The sequence below is a fragment of the Bos grunniens genome, chromosome 6 (genome assembly GCF_055505025.1).
Source record: "Bos grunniens cultivar Pamir isolate PY7600 chromosome 6, Bosgru_T2T1.0, whole genome shotgun sequence".
Lineage (NCBI taxonomy): Eukaryota > Metazoa > Chordata > Mammalia > Artiodactyla > Bovidae > Bos > Bos grunniens.
In genome coordinates this window covers 76,851,388-76,871,823 of record NC_141170.1, presented here as the reverse complement: position 1 = coordinate 76,871,823, position 20,436 = coordinate 76,851,388, and the positions used below count along the sequence as shown (strand labels likewise).

At 37.2% G+C, this 20,436-nt stretch overlaps 1 pseudogene; it reads left to right on the top strand.

Annotated features, from left to right (window-relative positions):
• The first annotated feature begins 6,530 nt into the window (after positions 1-6,530).
• LOC147370901 (large ribosomal subunit protein uL1 pseudogene) lies at positions 6,531-7,167 on the top strand (annotated as a pseudogene).
• Positions 7,168-20,436: the final 13,269 nt, after the last annotated feature.

The following is a 20,436-nucleotide window of genomic DNA, read 5'->3' as shown; positions in this document are numbered from 1 at the left end:
CCAGCTTGAACATCAGGAAGTTCACAGTTCACATATTGCTGAAGCCTGGCTTGGAGAATTTTGAGCATTACTTTATTAGCGTGTGACATGAGTGCAATTGTGCGGTAGTTTGAGCATTCTTTGGCATTGCCTTTCTTTGGGATTGGAATGAAAACTGACCTTTTTCAGTCCTGTGGCCACTGCTGAGTTTTCCAAATTTGCTGGCATATTGAGTGTAGCACTTTCATAGCATCATCTTCCAGGATTTGAAATAGCTTCACTGGAATTCCATCACCTCCACTGCTGCTGCTGCTGTTAAGTCGCTTCAGTCATGTCCGGCTCTGTGTGACCCCATGGACTGCAGCCTACCAGGCTTCTCCATCCCTGGGATTCTCCAGGCAAGAACACTGGAGTGGATTGCCATTTCCTTCTCCACTAGATTTGTTCATAGTGATGCTTCCTAAGGCCCTCTTGACTTCACATTCCAGGATGTCTGGCTCTAGGTGAGTGATCACACCATCATGATTATCTGGGTTGTGAAGATCTTTTTTGTACAGTTCTTCTCTGTATTCTTGACACCTTTTCTTAATATCTTCTGCTTCTGTTAGGTCCATACCACTTTTGTCCTTTATTGAGCTCATCTTTGCATGAAATGTTCCCTACACAGAGGCTTGTGTAAATTTCTCTCTTAAAATCACTTCCTGACATCCAACACATGCACTTTACCTTTGTTTATACAATTGCCTCTGAACATTCGGCATCCCACTCGACCCCTTCCTTTCAAAGACCTACCAGCAGTCAGTGTCCACCTCAAATACTGCCTCTTACGGAGATCTTCTCTTTTACTTATCAGTTGATAAATTGATCTCACTTTTCTCCTCAGATTTCTTTGCTCACACTGCCAGCAGGATAAGTTTTTAGCATTACTTTTGCTAGTATTCTCTTCCCTAATCTAGCATAAGCATTTTATACACACAGTATGTTAAATTCACCTTTGTAACTCTTAAAGAATCTCATATAGTACCTTACAATAATAGGACTTCAATAAATAATTTGTTAATTGAACACAGGCACCTCAAAGTATTGTTCACTCAAAGTACAGAGGTAGCATGATATAGGACACTGGGAAGGGAACTTAAAAATAAAACTGAAGGTTGATTCCTCCGTTTTCCATTAAAATGCCATTTAAACCATGCAAAGTGCCAGGTTCCAGGTTCAAGGTGGGGTTTCATGTCTAAATTCAATCTCTCATCCTGGTTCCACTCCGGGGTTCTACAACTAGATGAAAAGCAATTAGCTTTACCAATGACAAAAGTGAACATCAGAATGCTGCCTGAGCCCAAATGTGATTTAGTACTCTTTCCTGCTTCAAATAAAGAGGTGCCTGGTTAGTTTCAAGCTCAGATGCTCAAACTGAGAGCAAACCAAGCACCTGAGCTGGCCTAGCAGGAGGGTGCGGGAAGGACTGAGTAGAAAGATCAGGAATGCATATTTCAATAACATTGAAACATTTCTATGTTTCAAAATATGCGGAGGAGGAGGAGGGCAGAGCAGGAGACTGGGCATGACTATTAAAGGAAACAGCGTTAATGTCTGGTTCATGAACTAACCCTTAAGGCAATTCCAAGTGGGAAATTTTTCAGAGATTACTGAGCATAGCACCATTACTGGAAGAAGTATATGATTTTAAAGACATTCATTTGGATGCATAACATATGATATGTTTAGATGAAAGCATCATTACTTTAGACAGTGTTCTTCAAAGTATGGTCCCTGGACCGACAACATCAGCATCACTGAACATGTAAATCAAACATGTAAATCAAACCTACTAAACTACAGACTGAATATTTTAACAGAAATTCTAGGTGATTCTGATGCATGCTCAGGATGAAGACTACTGCTTTAGAGCCACATATTTTTCTGCTGGATATTCCTGGATTGTGCAATTATCTCATCTATATCTAATGTGTTTCAGTAAAGCTGGTTTAAAATTAGGAAGTATCATGAATCCTTGTGCTAATCTCTTTTTTAAACATGCAAAGCATTCTTTTTAATGGGAAAAAAACATTAATTGCCATCCAATAGAAACAGCTGTGTATTGCCCAGGGACCCTTCTGTTTACAAAAGTAAAATTCCTTAATAGAACAAGCACATTGTCTATGCAAGGACGAGCACAGGAACCATTTACTGGTGCACTGCTACATAAATTGTGTTTGTTTGTAATATTAATCAATTGGCAGCACTAAATAGTTCACTTTCTTGGGAACACTAGAGAAAACCACTTTATCAAAGAAAAAGTTAAGGACAGAAAGGTTGGAAAATTACATAAAGTACTCAACTGATGAAATTTCTAAATATTTTAACAAGGAAAGATGCATGAGTCAATATGATGCTAGACAATCACAGGCATATTTTATTGAGCTAGTTAATATTCAGAGCTTCTACCTAAATCTGGAATAATATTAAATTTCATAAATTAAATGGATTTGGACTGGTAAAATACTCAAATATTTCTCTCTTTATATGGTGACCTAGTTCATCTTTATTTTTTTCTCTTTCATTTTTAAGACATAACCTATCCCCGGAGCTATCACATATACACATACCTAGGGAATATGTATTAATAGTTTAAAAATGATGTCTTTTAGACTTCCATTAGAGTTTGTTACAGTATTGCTTACAGAAATAAATCATATTATTATTGCATTTGTATATTTATTCAAAACTAATTTTATAATGTATATCTGTGCTTAGTCACTCAGTTGTGTCCAACTCTCTGTGACCCCATGAACTGTAGACCACCAGGTTCCTCTGTCCATAGGGATTCTCCCTACTGGAGTGGGTTGCCATTCCCTTCTCCAAATGTCTATCTACTCAATCCTATTATGATGAAACATGACAATTAGAGATAGACACATATTTGTAAGAGACAGTATGTAAGGTAATGAGAAGAATCAGGGTTTAATATTGACTCTGACATTACTAGTCTTATGAACTTTGTTTACTTAACCATTCTAAGTCTAAGGTTCTTGTCTCTAAAATGAAAATTTTAAACATATAATATATATAGGACTATTATGAACACATCATTTGGTTAATTGCTCTTTATGGGACCAATCATAATGTCACTCCTCTTCCCATATAAAACACAACCTCAACGAATTCTTGGTGTGGGTTTCTTTTGGATCTCAGTGAAAGGAATGGACTTTACATATGTATACCTCTGGGTCAAGGACAGAACCACCAGCGTAAGAACTGAGAGAAGCATGAGTATGTCAACTGCATGAAACCCTAGAAAGTATAGGGGAATTATATTTGCTGCCACAGGTCACAGCAGATACAATTTCATATATTTATCATGAAAACAAGTTTAACCAAATTTCTGAGATGGCTGGGAAGTGTCAACTGCCTTCTAGGTTACATACAAGGAATACATTTCAGGCTCTGTCCTCTTGAGTATTAATACCAAATACTAGTTCCCTTACCCAAGTTTCCAACTGAGGTTTAGAACAACTGATTCAGAGCTGCAGCACTCTCTCTAATGTAAGCTCCAAATATATACTGAAGCCTGGGCCAGGGCTCTTATCAGGAGCACGCCAAGTACTCCAGCTGTACCGGCTGGTGATGAGGGAAGGCTGGACATTCCCATGTCATGCAGACACTGTAAAATGTTGAACCTGATGACTCTAGTCAGTTCCAACACATCTCTCCTTTCAATAACCAAATGGTTCCTGGCCCACCCAGCACAAGTTCAGAAACCCACCCAGCACAGCCATATCTGGCACCTGTCATGTCAAAAGTAAATGAGCCCTGATGAATGAAGGACATAGGAACATCCACAAGCTCAGAAAGGCAAAAAAGGAAAAGCAAAGATATTTTAATCCTTTTTGAGTAGTCATCATTTTCAGTTTAGAGAATATTGCCAGCAGTCCAGTTTAAGTACATATTTTCCAAGAGAAAATTATTGATCTTTTTCAGGCTGGGAACATCTGATATCCATATAAGAGCACATTTGTCAGATTATGATTTCTGTACTTTTAAATATAAATAAAAATACATAAACATCTCTACATTTAACTGTATAGATGTGAAAGTGAAAGTCGCTCAGTCATGTAGGACTCTTTGTAAGCCCATGGACTATACGATCCATGGAATTCTCCAGGCCAGAATACTGGAGTGGGTAGCTGTTCCCTTCTGCAGGGGATTTTCCCATCCCAGGGATCGAACCCAGGTCTCCTGCATTGCAGGCAGATTCTTTACCAGCTGAGCCACCCATACTCATTATTCCATTTTACTCCAAGGTGCAGGTTTGAGACTGGAGCCAAGTACAACAGTAAATAAATTGAGCCAAAGTGGATGTGGCTGTAATGGAGAAATTGTTCAACAGATAAAAGCTGTTAAATTTTTGCTCATTTTTCTACTACCATGACTATTCAGACCTAAAGCAAATACACATTTAGGTTCATCTTATACATTTTAACTCAATGATGGGCTTTAAACATTTATTGATTTAAAAGAAAGGGATGATATGACTATGGGTAAATTGATAAAACCATTTCATATCTTTCACTGAGAAACATGTTGCTCATTAGCCGTTATAAGAATCAATAAACCATCATGAGTATAGGCCTACAAAGATTTAAAACACAAATGAAATACAGAGGAAAACATTGACAACTAGATGACAGGGGGTTAATTATATCATTATTTAAAGAGCTCTTTAATATGAAAAAGGCTGATGACTCAGTAGCAAAATGGGCAAAGAACAATGGAAAAAAGCTCACAAAAATTGCAATAGTTTGTTAACAGACATAATCGTAGAAATGTAAATGAAAGCCATAATAAAGTTCCATTTTTCTCTTATTGGCAAAGACCAAGAAGTGTCAACCAGCACATGAGAAAATAAACCTTCTACTACATGGCTCAGGAGGGAACGCAAACTGTCAGGAAATTAGTCAATGTCATCTAAATTAATATGCACACCAACTTTGACCCAGCAACTCCATTTCCATTAATATAAATCTGTTATATGTATATACACAAGCATGCACAAATACATTTAAAATAATATCCTTTCTATTAATAGTTACTTAAAATTAAAATGACCAACCAGAAATAACCTGAACATTCAACAGTAGACTGATTAGACCAATCGTGACCTACAGTGCAACTGAATACTATGTAGAGATCAAGAAAAATGGTATGCTGAAGTGGAATGCTCTTAAATAGATATCAAAGTGATGTGTGTAATATACTAGGGCATGCATGCTTAGTCATGTCTTGCTCTTTGCGACCCCATGAACCGTAGTTCTGCCAGGCTCCACCGTCCATGGAATTTTTCATGGGATTTTCCCAACAGGAATACTAATACTAAAATCTGTACTAAATTTTTATAACATTAGTTCAGAGCATCAATATGAAGACAAGTCCACATCATGTACCTCTGATATGGCACAGACAGATATGATATACTTGAAAAATATATAAGTGCAATCTAATCATTATAAACACCAGATAAATTCAAACTGAAATACATTCTCTAAGACAACTGATTTGTACTCATCAAAAGAAATAACAGAAGAACTAAAAAACTGCCCCCAGATTGAAGAAGATTAAGGAGATATAGCAACTAAAAGCAATATGAGATCTTGAATTGTATCCTGATCCCTGAAAAAAAAGACATTGAGGGCAGCAAATAGCTAAAATTTAAACGTCATTTTATTAGTATTATTACTAACCAAATATTAATTTTTAGTTATAATTACATTTTTCTGAAAGTTGTTAACATAAGATAAAATTAGTAAAAGATATGCACGAATGTTCTGAACTATATCTGAAACCTTTCAGTAAATCTAAAATTATTTCAAAATAAAAACTTTAAAAAATACTCACATGCATTATATCCAATTTTTTAAAGCATAACTATTTCTGGTGACACAATAAACCATTGACAGTGTGCCCTCTGAAAGTAAATATGAGATCTGAACGATCTGGGGAAAAACAAATACCTCCTTTTCCATTGCTTATCTTTTCTTCCTTTTTTTAAAACCTTGTCAATAAAGTGTTGACTATATCTTTTCAATAATATGTAATTAATCAAAACTAAGGAAACAATGGTTAAGTGTATCAATATTACTTTTTAAATTTTCTTAAATTATTAAAAATCAGTTTTAATAACATTTTAAGTTTGGTCATCAAAGATTATTGCAATATGCTTATAAAAAATATGCCTGCAATGCAGAAGACCCGGGTTTGATCCCTGGGTCTGGAAGATCCCCTGGAGAATGAAATGGCAACCCACTTCAGTATTCTTGCCTGGAAAATCCCCATGGACAGAGGAGCCTGGTGGGTTACAGTCCATGGGGTCACAAAGAGTTGGACACGACTGAGCAACTAACACACTTTCACAAAAAATATCCCACAAAAACATATAAACTATTGTTTATGGGTATATGTGGGTATGGATAGGGATGTGTGTGAAAAAAGAATCTTACTCTGATAAAAGAATCTTAAAATGCTCTTTTCCGGTTATTGCAGTGTGAGGAACCATGAGCAGCAAAGTCTCCCGCAACACCCTCTATGAGGCATGGCAGGAAGTCCTGCACAGGAATCAGCATAAATGGTGGAAGATTTTGGAGATAATGGATCAGCCAGAAGAACTATGACCCTCAGAAGGACAAATGCTTCTCGGGCACCATCAGGCTTAAGTCCACTCCCCACCCCAAGTTCTCAGTATGTGTCTTGGGGTACCAGCAGCACTGTGATGAGGCCAAGGCTGTGGATATCCCCCACACGGACACTGAGGTGCTGAAGAAACTCAATAAGAACAAGAAACTGGTCAAGAAGTTTGCCAAGAAATATGCCTTTTTGGCTTCTGAGTCTCTGATCAAGCAGATCCCATGAATCCTAGGCCCAGGCCTGAATAAGACTGACAAGTTGCCTTCCTTGCTGACCCACAGTGAGAACATGGTGGCCAAAATTGATGAAGTCCATGATCAAGTTCCAGATGAAGAAGGTGCTGTGTCTGACAATGGCTGTTGGCCATGTGACGATGACAGATGATGAGTTTGTGTACAACATGCACTTAGCTGTAAACTTCCTGATGTCGTTGCTCACAAAAACTGTCAGAACATTAGGGCCTTGTACATTAAGAGCACCATGGGCAAGCCCCAGCATCTGTACTAAACACAGCTTAATAAACCATACTCAACTATACTCAAAAAAACAAAACAAACAAACAAAAAAATCCCTTAAAATGATATTGTTTAAAAGTTTTAAATGTGAAGAAAAACATGAACTTTTGATATTACAATATTTTAAATAAAACTAAAAAGCAATTCTGTAAGATACAAGTTGGCAATGTGGTGAGCTGTACCTATTCAAGCTGCAGCTACTGTTATTTTGAGCAACTTTTGATTCTAGTTCTCCAACTATGGGCATGAAATCAGGCCACGAGAACTCACCTCCTAGTAAGGATTTGACCCTATGGTACTTAAGGTCTCCACTTTTGAATTGTCTTCCTAATGTAGAATTTAATACAATCCCCTGTTATAAGTGTTTCTTGAACAAATATATTAATATAATGATACTCTGCATTTTTAAATATTTTCCTACTTTTTATCATCCAGTCCAATTTCAATAGAGCCAATCTGTGCATTGAGATATGTAAGTTTACACAATAGAGAAAACCTTACAAAGACAATTTCTGTAATTGAAAAGTTTAGTAGTAGGCATAAAACAAAACAGAGAACTTCATTTCACTACACTCTTCCTGTACTCATTATAATGTTTGGGCTGACTGAGACAGCTGAATACAATGGGAAATGCTAAGTGTTTTTGTCTTTATTAGCATATATAATGCTTTAGTTTGCTGAAGATATAGTTAGTCTTCATTGCACAGTCTTTTCAAAAATATGTTATTATTACCTTTTCCAATACCATTGGAATGACAAAGATGTTTCATCTACTTATTTATAGATTTTCCCAGTATTGTTCTCCAGCAATTTCTTTTCTAAAGCGTAAGTTTTGAAGAGGTGCTTTGTTTTTTTACATAAGACAAAATCTGAGAGTGTTTTCATACTTGAATCATTTGTTGACTGGGGCTAAAATATTATTTAATAATAGAGAAACAAATGAAGACAAGGAGGAAAGAGCAAGACCAAGTATAGATGCTCTAGTCAATTTTCCACAGCAGTCACTTGGAGAACATGCTTTGTTATCCAAAGAAATAAAATCTTTCTAGCTCTCTCCATTGCATAAGGACATCTGAAGGCCTATTATAAGATTTTGCAATATGGGTGCTAGGAAACCAGAGTGAACAACATGGCTGGTTTAAATTAACAAATTTAAATTTCTTCCCAGTCACAAGTCATCTGCAAAAATCAATTTCACCTGAAGTTTTGCCCATGATTTCCTTTCTCTAGGCTTACCTTTTATTGTACTGTGTTTGGGCATGAAACATCTAATACTTTATTTTTGTGCATGCCATTTATAAACTGATCAGAAACGGATACTAAAGTGCTTCAAAGCAGAAAAGCTCATTTGACATTCAGAAAATGTGTGTTTGCTAACATGCCCCTTGAAAGTGAAAGTAGTAAATGTGTTAGTTTCTCAGTTGTGTCCAACTCTTTGTGACCCCGTGAACTGTAGCCTGCCAGGCTTCTCTGTCCATGGAATTCTCCAGACAAGAATACTGGAGTGGGAAGCCACTCCCTTCTCCAAGAGATCTTCCCTACCCAGGAATCGAACCCCAGTCTCCTTCATTGCAGTTGGATTCTTTACCATCTGAGCCACTAGAAAGTCCCAACATGCCCATTATGAATGTTAAAAAACAGAGTTTATATTCACTCCCAAGATCCCTGGGGCCAAGGAAGTATTTGTACTTGCAACATATTCTAATCTAGTGATGCTATAATTTATTAGAAAAATAAGATATAACTTCATATTAGCTTTTGGTGGTGAGTTTTCTTGGTACATGTGTTTCTCCTGTTGGCTTTAAATACTTTAATGAAGCATCATTTTTGGGTTTCTGTTACGTATCTGCTTGGGAATAAATTGTTATTTGGATGACTTCAGATCATGTATTTCAGCCACAGACTGTCAATTATAGGTGAGAAGGAGGTATGGAACAATCCGCTTCTTCTCTTCTAGGGTCTTTTGTTTTCCCTTGAGCTTGAAGAGACCTTTTGTTTCTTGAGTCAAGAGCTCTGCCTAAAAATCCTTTCGATATGAATTCATTATATTCATGAATTCAAAACGCCATCTAGATGATGATGACACTAGTATTTATATGAGCGCTGAAGAATTGATGCTTTTGAACTGTGGTGTTGGAGAAAACTCCTGAGAGCCCCTTGGACTGCAAGGAGATCTAACCAGTCCATCCTACAGGAAATCAGTCCTGAATATTCATTGGAAGGACTGATGCTGACGCTGAAACTCCAATACTTTGGCCACCTGATGCGAACTGACTCATTGGAAAAAACCCTGATGCTGGGCAAGATTGAAGGCAGGAGGAAAAGGGGACAACGGAGGATGAGATGGTTGGGTAGTATCACCAGCTTGATGAGTTTGACCAAGCTTCAGTAGTTGGTGATGAACAGGTAAGCCTGGCAGTCCATGGGGTCACAAAGAGTCAGACATTACTGAGTGACTGAACTGAGTTTGCTATAACAAAGTACCACAGACTAGTTTGGTTAAATATAACAAAAATTTGTTTCTCACAGTCTGGTGGCTGGAAGTTGAGATCAGGGTGCCAGTACAGTTGAGTTTTGGTGAGGGCCTTCTTCTGGACTGCAGACTGCTATGTTGTGGTATCCTCCCACGGCAGAATGGATTGAGAGCGTTCTCTGAGTTCCATTCATGATGGCTCTATCCTCATGACCTAATTACCTCCTAAAGGCCCCACCTCCTCATATCATCATATTTTGGATTAGGATTTCAACATATGAATTTTGGAGGGATACAAACATTCAGTCCCTCACATATATCTGACATCACTTGATCTGGGTTCTATGCTCCATGAGGGCACAGGCTGCTTCATTGCTTTATCTCCAGTGCAACATACCATGACTGCCCTATAGTTTGTGCAAACATTTGTGGATTATATGAGTTAATCTTCACAAGTCTGCTAGTGCCTGGAGTTATGCCATTTATGAGGTTAAGGATACAGCTTTCTGACTGCCAGGTCTGCCCAAAACTTCTGACCTCAACTATGAGGAGTTAGGATCCAAACACAAAGTTAGAAGAAGGATTTCATATAAAAACTACCCTCATTTCTGATGCCAGCTGCAAGTTCAGGAGTTTCCCAAAATCAACCTCAGGTTTAATGGTCACCTAGGAAGCCTCACAGAATTCACTGAGAGCTATTATAGTCACAGATATGAACTATCACAGAAAAAAAAAAAAAAAGGATGTCAACTAGAATCAGTCAAAGGAAGAGGGCCATAGAGTGGGGTCTCAGAGGGTTTCTATACCCCCCAGCATCCTCAAGATGCTTTACCCTGCTAACAATCATGTTTGACAAGATGCATGAAATATTGTCAATCTGAGAAGATCACCTGAGCTTCACTTTTGAGAATTTTTATTGGGGTCTCATTACCTTGGAATGGTTGATTGACTGATATACCAAGTGGTCCAAGGGGGTCTATCATGAGTCACCTTTGTAATTTTTTAATTGGATGATAATTACAATATTCTGATGGTTTTTGCCATACATCAGTATGAATCAGCCATAGGTATACATGTGTCCCCTCCATCCTGAACATCCTGAACCACCCCCCGCACCTCCCTCCCCACCTCTTCCCTCTGGGTTGTCACAGAGCACCAGCTTTGGGTGCCCTGCTTCATGCATCAAACTTGCACTGGTCATCTATTTTACATATGGTAATGTATATGTTTTAGTGCTATTCTCTCAAATCATCCCACCCTCTCCTCCTCCTACTGAGTCCAAAAGTCTGTTCTTTACATCTGTGTCTCCTTTGCTGCTCTGTATGTAGGAGAGTCGGTACCATCTTTCTAGATTCCATATATATTCATTACTATACAGTATTTGTCTTTCCCTTTCTAACTTACTTCCCTCTGTATGATAGGCTCCAGGTTTATCCACCTCATTTAGAACTGACCATGAGTCACCTTAAGATGCACTATTAGATGTGGTTCAAGGGGGCCACCATGAACAACACCCCTATTGAGAGCTGAAGGTTTAGCAGTTACCTTCCAGAGATAGAAACAAAAGCCAGACTTCTCTTTGGGTAAGGACAAAATGAGCATTTCCATTTTATAGATTAAATAAAAATATCATACATCAAAGTCTGACCCGCTAGGGTTGGGACACAGGACTATTTGTTTCTAAGGTTCAGCTTCTATCTCAAATGGACATTTTCTCCCCATCTTGCTAACCAATTCCACTTCTTATATTTTTGATCTTCATTAATAGCACCTCCATTTTTCTAATTTCCCAATGTACAAATATTTGTGTTATCCTTCACTTTTACCTCTATCTCACAATCCAAATAATTTCCAAGTCACATCAATTCTATATGTGTCATAAATGTCTCTCAAATCTGCCTCTTTCTCTTCATTCTTTGCTGGTAATATGTCAGTTCCAGTTTTCACTGTATCTGACTTAAAACTGTGCCATGTTGCTTTAAGGAGCCTTCTGTCTGCATTATCGACCCACATTCACTATTTCCACTTGGTCATCAGATTGATCTACCAAAAAGAGCAGAGATATTCACATCAATATTATTCTTAAAAGTTTGCATGATGCTCTTACATAAAATTCAAACTCCTTAGTATGACTAACTTGGCCTTGAACAATCTAAAACCAAATTATATTCCTACTTCATTTCTTCCACATATTCCCTGGTGCTGGCCATATGGACTTTACTCATCCCATGAATATAATAATATCTGTCAAGATTCCATTTTTCTATCATTAGTTTCTGCAAGAATTATCCTTGTCTCCCTCTTCACCTGTCATTGAAATGTAGTTCAAATGTTACCTCAATGGTGATGCTTTCATTTACCTCTCCAGATAGAATTATATGCTCCCTTTCAGAATTGTCATTGTCTATTATTCCTGTTTCAGTAATAGTGTCTAACACATTGTATTTTGATTCATTGATTTACGTGTCCCTTGAATTACAGTATATATACTTTATAACAGCAGGAACTCCCTTCAGCAAATAACTAGAGAAATACTTACACTTGGTAAGGGATTATAGTACAGTTTCTGAATGAATGCAAGTCCTTTGGATGAGGCTCTGTGTTTTATTCCCCATTGCATTTTTCATGTCTACCACATAGTAAGTGCTAAATAAATCTCTGTTTAAAAACTAAACTTAAGCAAGAGGGGATATATAGGTACACATGTAGTTAATTCATGTTGTTGTACAGCAGAAAATAGCAACATTGTAAGGCAACTATACTCCAATTAAGAAAAGTACTTTAAAAATATACACTATTCCCAACAGGAAAAGACATAAACTTAGTGAAGGAATAATGAAGGAGTAAGTGAAGGAATGAATATTCAGTCTCTGCCAAAACCATCAAGCTTGGATTAAATCTTTTTTAATCATCCTAATTCTATTTTGTAGGGTAAATGATAAAAGTAACTATCTTAAAGCAAATACAGGTGTGCAAAATTAATCTAATCCCCTGGAGATAATTTCATGAGTTTTAGTGAAATCATACTTCATTCATTTTAATTCATTTCAACATACAAATATTTATGTGGGGCATACAACATGTCCAGAACTATTTCTCAGGCACCAAGTAATTTTCAAAGATAAATAGCACACAGCATCCTCTCTTTAAAACGTTCTGAGTACAAAAGTGATGGCACAACTACAGCCTATGAGACATGAAATTATAACACATGTTCAAAACAGTGTCAAGACTCAGATTGGGAGTGACCACATCTATTTTGAGGGTCAGCCAATGCATCATGCCCTGGGGAGGATATAACTACATTCAAGAAGGCAGAAGTGAGAGAAAGATGTTTTTTTTTATCAGTTGATATTTATTTTTGCATTATTTTGAGATTTTTTAAAATCAGTTGATATTTATTTTTGCATAATTTTGAGAATCTATACCTGGGAACACTTAAAAAATTTTTTTATTGAGGCATAGTTGATTTACAATGTTGTGTTAGTTTCAGTACAGCAAACTGAGTTATACATATATATCCACTCTTTTTTTTTTAGATTATTTCCCCATATAGGCCATTATAATGTATTAAGTAGAGTTCCCTATTTAGTAGGTCATTATTAGTTATCTATTTTATATATTGGGTTGGCCAGAAGGTTCATCTGGTTTTCTCCATAGCATCTAATGGAAACCCCCAAATGAACATTTTGGCCAAGCCAATATATACTACTGTGTATATCTCAATCCCAATCTCCCAATTTATCCCTCCCCCCACCTTACCTCCTGGTAATCATAAGTCTGTTTTCTACACCTGTAACTCTATTTTTGTTTTGTAGATAAGTTTATTTGAAAAAAAGGAGCATTTTTAGTGGAGATATTCCCAGATGCAGAGACAAGTAGCCAGTCAGTTCAGTGGTTACATTGGATATATATGTGCAAAGCACTGGGTCTCAAAATGCGGTCTATGAGACTTCTAGGAGCCCCTAAGACTCTCAAGGAATTCATGAGGTGAAAATCATTTACCTCTTACACCGCATCAGCATTTTTACAAATGGTGCAAACACAACGGTGAGTAAAACTGTTTATTACTTAGCAGAAATTAAGGACAAGTCACCAAACTATTGGCCAGTAACTCTATTCTTCACTGATATATACTCACAGGAAGAAAAAAGAAAAGAAGGGTGGAGCAAGTTTCTTTAAGAATGTTCCTGCAGAAGTAGTTGACATTTTTAATATTATGAAATCCTGATCATTAAGCAAATATCTTTCTAATCTTTCATTTGACAAAGGGAGAAATAGGCATTAATACTTCTGTCTACAGAAGTAGAACAATTATCTTCATGAAAAGTATCTGTGTGGTTATTTGAGTAGCAAGCTGATGTATCTGCTTTTTTATTTTTATAAAATAACATTCTTTTATTTTTATAAAATAATACAGAACACATTCTTCTTTGCAAATAATAACTGACAGATTACAAACTATGATTATTCAGACTTTTTAGTATCTGGCAGGTATTGTTTTAAAATGAATGAAGTGATTCTATTACTTGAAAGAAAACAATTGTCAACCATTGTTGCAAAGATAAAACTTGAGCTTTCAAAAGAAAATCAGAATATTTGAAACTTTTACCTAACATCATAAATTTGTTCTGGAGGAAGAAATGGCAACTCACTGCAGTATTCTTCCTCAGAGAATCCCATGGACAGAGGAGCCTGGCAGACTACGGTCCATATGGTCACAAAGAATCAAACACGACTGAGCAACTAAGCATGCATAAGTTTGATCATGTTGCAATATTTCCTGATGAAATTGGTTATATTAACGAATGTATTTTTTTTTGTATTGTACAATGAATGTATCAACATTTGAAAGATCTTCCACAATTCAATGAATCAATGTTTCCGAGAGACCAATTCATGGATAACAGATCCATTCAAAGTCCAAGTCCCCTATAATTTCAGTCCGCTATAATGAAAAGGACATCTTTTTTGGGTGTTAGTTCTAAAAGGTCTTATAGGTCTTCATAGAACCATTCAACTTCAGCTTCTTCAGCGTTACTGGTTGGGGCATAGACTTGGATTACTGTGATATTGAATGGTTTGCCTTGGAAACAAACAGAGATCATTCTGTCGTTTTTGAGATTGCATCCAAGTACTGCATTTCGGACTCTTTTGTTGACCATGATGGCCACTCCATTTCTTCTGAGGGATTCCTGCCCGTAGTAGTAGATATAATGGTCATCTGAGTTAAATTCACCCATTCCAGTCCATTTCATTTCGCTGATTCCTAGAATGTTGACATTCACTCTTGCCATCTGTTGTTTGACCACTTCCAATTTGCCTTGATTCATGGACCTGACATTCCAGGTTCCTATGCAATATTGCTCTTTACAGCATCAGACCTTGCTTCTATCACCAGTCACATCCACAGCTGGGTATTCTTTTTGCTTTGGCTCCATCCCTTCATTCTTTCTGGAGTTATTTCTCCACTGATCTCCAGTAGCATATTGGGCACCTACTGACCTGGAGAGTTTCTCTTTCAGTATCCTATCATTTTGCCTTTTCATACTGTTCATGGGGTTCTCAAGGCAAGAATACTGAAGTGGTTTGCCATTCCCTTCTCCAGTGGATGACATTCTGTCAGAAATGTGTGGAAAATTCTGAAAATTCTGTGGAAAATTCTGAAAGAGATGGGAATACCAGACCACCTGATCTGCCTCTTGAGAAATTTGTATGCAGGTCAGAAAGCAACAGTTAGAACTGGACATGGAACAACAGACTGGTTACAAATAGGAAAAGGAGTTCATCAAGGCTGTATATTGTCACCCTGTTCATTTAACTTACATGCAGAGTACATCATGAGAAACGCTGGACTGGAAGAAACACAAGCTGGAATCAAGATCGCCGGGAGAAATATCAATCACCTCAGATATGCAGATGACACCACCCTTATAGCAGAAAGTGAAGAGGAACTAAAGAGCCTCTTGATGAAAGTGAAAGAAGAGAGTGAAAAAGTTGGCTTAAAGCTCAACATTCAGAAAACGAAGATCATGGCATCCGGTCCCATCACTTCATGGGAAATAGGTGGGCAAACAGTGGAAACAGTGTCAGACTTTATTTTTCTGGGCTCCAAAATCACTACAGATGGTGACTGCAGCCATGAAATTAAAAGACGCTTACTCCTTGGAAGGAAAGTTATGACCAACCTAGATAGCATGTTGAAAAGCAGAGACATTACTTTGCCAACAAAAGTTCGTCTAGTCAAGGCTATGGTTTTTCCAGTGGTCATGTATGGATGTGAGAGTTGGACTGTGAAGAAGGCTGAGCACCGAAGAATTGATGCTTTTGAACTGTGGTGTTGGAGAAGACTCTTGAGAGTCCCTTGGACTGCAAGGAGATCCAACCAGTACATTCTGAAGGAAATTAGCCCTGGGATTTCTTTGGAAGGACTGATGCTAAAGCTGAAACTCCAGTACTTTGGCCACCTCATGCGAAGAGTTGACTCATTGGAAAAGACTCTGATGCTGGGAGGGATTGGGGCCAGGAGGAGAAGGGGACAACAGAGTATGAGATGGCTGGATGGCATCACTGACTTGATGGACGTGAGTCTGAGTGAACTCCGGGAGTTGGTGATGGACAGGGAGGCCTGGCATGCTGCGATTCATGGGGTCAAAAAAAGTCGGACACGACTGAGCAACTGATCTGATCTGATCTGATCAAAGTCCAAAATATATACATAGATTTTAAAGTAACAGAGTATGAAGAAGCTTGTTGTTGTCAAGAAGTTGACATGCATTCCAACTGCATAATACAGTTAACCTTTAAGAAACTACTACTTGTCAAGTTTTGGTATAATATCAAACAATAACATCCACCAATTTCTGAAAAGGCTATTAAAGTACTGTTCACTTTTCCAATTACATGTTTTTGTAAGACAGAATTTTCTGTATATATGTCAACCAAAATAATGTATTGAAACAGATTCAAAACCTAAGTAGTTATAAGAACCCAGCTGAATTCCACTAAATCACACATTCAAGAGATTTGTAGAAAGGTAAGAAATATTATTATTCTCATAATATTTTTTGAAAATAGTTACTTTTATATGTAATACTTGTTAACACCTAATAGGTTTACTATTTTTAAATTAATCAGTAAAGGTATTTTTTAATTTCTCAATTTTATTATCGAATATGAAAATTATCATAGATATAACCACACAAGCTCTTTGGAACCTCAATGATTTTTAATAGTGTAAAAGAATCTGAGACCCAAAAGTCAGAGAACTATTGGGATAAGGAAATAGTACAAGTATTTTCAATCATCCTATATAGAGAAAACTTGCAATGCACCAAGCACTATGTTAGATACTATGTTTAGAGCAGAAAAATAAAAAAGCAAACTTATCTCTGCCCTCATGGAGTTCATGATCTATTGAGATTTGAGGACAATAATCTATCACAAAATTGAGTCTACAATTACTACTGGCTGGCATGGCCCCAAAAGGCTTTGAATAACATGTTTGGATAAGGAGAAAGAGAATAATTACTATGTACAAATGCTTCCAAAAAGCAATACAAAACAGCTGAAATCAGTTTTTCTTTTAGTTCATTTATTTTGCAAGAAATATATTCAAATTTAAGTCTTTATGTTTTATGTGTTCATTTCGTGGTCCACTAGCAACTCAGGTGGTCAAGAACCACCAGCAATGCAGGAGATCTGGGTTCAATCCCTGGGTCGGGAAGAATCCCCAGAGAAGGAAATGGCAACCCACCAGTATTCTTGCCTGGAGAATCCCATGGACAGAGGAGCCTGGCAGGCTACAGTCCATAGGTCACAAAGAGTCGAACACAACTGAGTGACTAACACTTTCACTTTAATGTAACTGGCACATGTTTGCTTATTTTACCCACTAATATAACCATTTTAAGTTGGAGAATCTGTCCATCTATATTTAACACAAATATTGATAGAACTGATTTTAAATTTACCATTATCTGGTTTACTTTCTATTTATCCCACCTACTCTTTTATTTCTTTTTTCTCTCTCTCTTTTTTTTTTTTTTTTTGCCTTCATACGAATTTACTATTTATATCATTTTCTCCCTCTCTATTGGCTTAAGAATCAAGTTCTAATTAATCCTTCAGTGATAACCCTAGATCAGAGTTTCTCAGTCTCGGAACTATTGACAATTTGGCCAGATAACCTTTTGTTACAAGACAGGCTTTGCTGTGCATCATAAGATTTTCACAGCACTTCTGGCTTCTACCAATGGAAAGTTAATTACATCCTTTCGGTTGTGAGACAATGAAAAACGTCTCTAGAGATTGCCAAATGTTTCTGAAAGGACAAAAGCACCCTTGGTTGAGAACTACTGCCCCTGACTCATCAAATTTTAATATAAATAAGAATAATTTTTCCCTTTCCTGGACACGCAAAGGCCTTTCAACATTTGTCTCTGTTTACCCTTCTACTCATGCCTGTTGCTATTTTAATTCTTTGTGTATTTCAAACTCAATAATAAATTCTATTGTTTTATACCATTAATATTTATTCAGACTTAAGCACATCTTTACTTCTACTTGGCTTTTCATTTCTTCCTGCATCTAAGCTTCTAACCATGAAGATTTTCCTCTTGCCTGCAGAATATTCTCATTTTCTCTGGGGTTACATACTGGTGACGAATTATCCTAGTTTTTGTTTGTCTGAAAATAGACTATTTCCACTGAGTATGGAACTGTACGATTTTAGCTTTTTGTTTTTTAACAATTTGAAATTTCATTTCATTCACTTCCTTCAGTTGCTTCTGTTGAGACACCTGCTATTGGTCTTTGAGGATAACCTTATTTTTTTCTAGATGCTTTAAAGCCTTTCTTAATTTGGGGAGTTTAAGCCATTCGACTGTGCTGTGCCTCAGTGTAATTTTGTTTGACATTTTTCTAGCTTAAGATTCATACTGCCTCTTAAATCTGTGGCTGGAAAGCTTTTATCAATTTGGATAATTCACTGCCATTTTATCTTCACATATAATTCAGCTTCATGATCTCTCCTCCCTCCTTCTGAGACTAATTACATACATGTCAATACTGTCACTCTATCTCACGTTTTCATGCTTTGTGTGGTGTGTTCTCTGTCATGTTGCCTCTCCTTGCTGCAGTGTGCTTGCTTTTATCTGAGCCTGTTTCTATTTCACTAATTTTCTTTCTGAACTGAGTCTAATCTTCTCATAAATCTATCCTTTGAATTCTTATTATAGTTGTCGTATCTTTCAGTTATATGCTTTTCACAGGGTACTTTTATGAAATATGTTTCAGTTCTGACAAAATTCCAAATTTTATCTTATTTCTTGAACATATTAAGCATTGCTATTTTAAATTCCAAAACAAAGGAATCAATTATCTGGATTATCATTAAGTATATTAAGTAACATTTATTTTGATCTTTAACCACACTCTCTTGTTCCTCACATTCCTGTGTAACATTTTGGTGATTCCAGACACTGCATGTATATTAGGTATGGACCTAACAGATGCAGAAGATATAAAGAAGAGGTGGCAAGAATACACAGAAGAACTGTACAAAAAAGATCTTCACGACCCAGATAATCACGATAGTGTGATCACTCACCTAGAGCCAGACATCCTGGAATGTGAAGTCAAGTGGGCCTTAGAAAGCATCACTATGAACAAAGCTAGTGGAGGTGATGGAATTCCAGTGGAGTTATTTCAAATCCTGGAAGATGATGCTGTGAAAGTGCTGCACTCAATATGCCAGCAAATCTGGAAAACTCAGCAGTGGCCACAGGACTGAAAAAGGTCAGTTTTCATTCCAATCCCAAAGAAAGGCAATGCCAAAGAACGCTCAAACTACCGCACAGTTGCACTCATCTCACACGCTAGCAAAGTCATGCTCAAAATTCTCCAAGCCAGGCTTCAGCAATATGTGAACCATGAACTTCCACATGTTCAAGCTGGTTTTAGAAAAGGCAGAAGAACCAGAGATCAAATTGCCAATGTCTGCTGGATCACTGAAAAAGCAAGAGAGTTCCAGAAAAACATTTATTTCTGCTTTATTGACTATGCCAAAGCCTTTGACTGTGTGGATCACAATAAACTGGAAAATTCTGAAAGAGATGGGAATACCAAACCACTTGACCCGCCTCTTGAGAAATTTGTATGCAGGTCAGTAAGCAACAGTTAGAACTGGACATGGAACAACAGACTGATTCCAAATAGGAAAAGGAGTATGCCAAGGCTGTATATTGTCACCCTGCTTATTTAACTTATATGCAGAGTACATCATGAGAGACGCTGGGCTGGAAGAAGCACAAGCTGGAATCAAGATTGCCAGGAGAAATATCAATAACCTCAGATACGCAGATGACACCACCCTTATGGCAGAAAGTGAAGAGGAACTAAAAAGCTTCTTGATGAAGATGAAAGAAGAGAGTGAAAAAGTTGGCTTAAAACTCAACATTCAGAAAACAAAGATCATGGCATCCGGTCCCATCACTTCATGGGAAATAGATGGGGAAACAGTGGAAACAGTGTCAGACTTTATTTTTTTGGGCTCCAAAGTCACTGCAGATGGTGACTGCAGCCATGAAATTAAAAGATGCTTACTCCTTGGAAGGAAAGTTATGACCAACCTAGATAGCATATTCAAAAGCAGAGATATTACATTGCCAACAAAGGTCCATCTAGTCAAGGCTATGGTTTTTCCAGTGGTCATGTATGGATGTGAAAGTTGGACTGTGAAGAAAGCTGAGTGCTGAAGAATTGATGCTTTTGAACTATGGTGTTGGA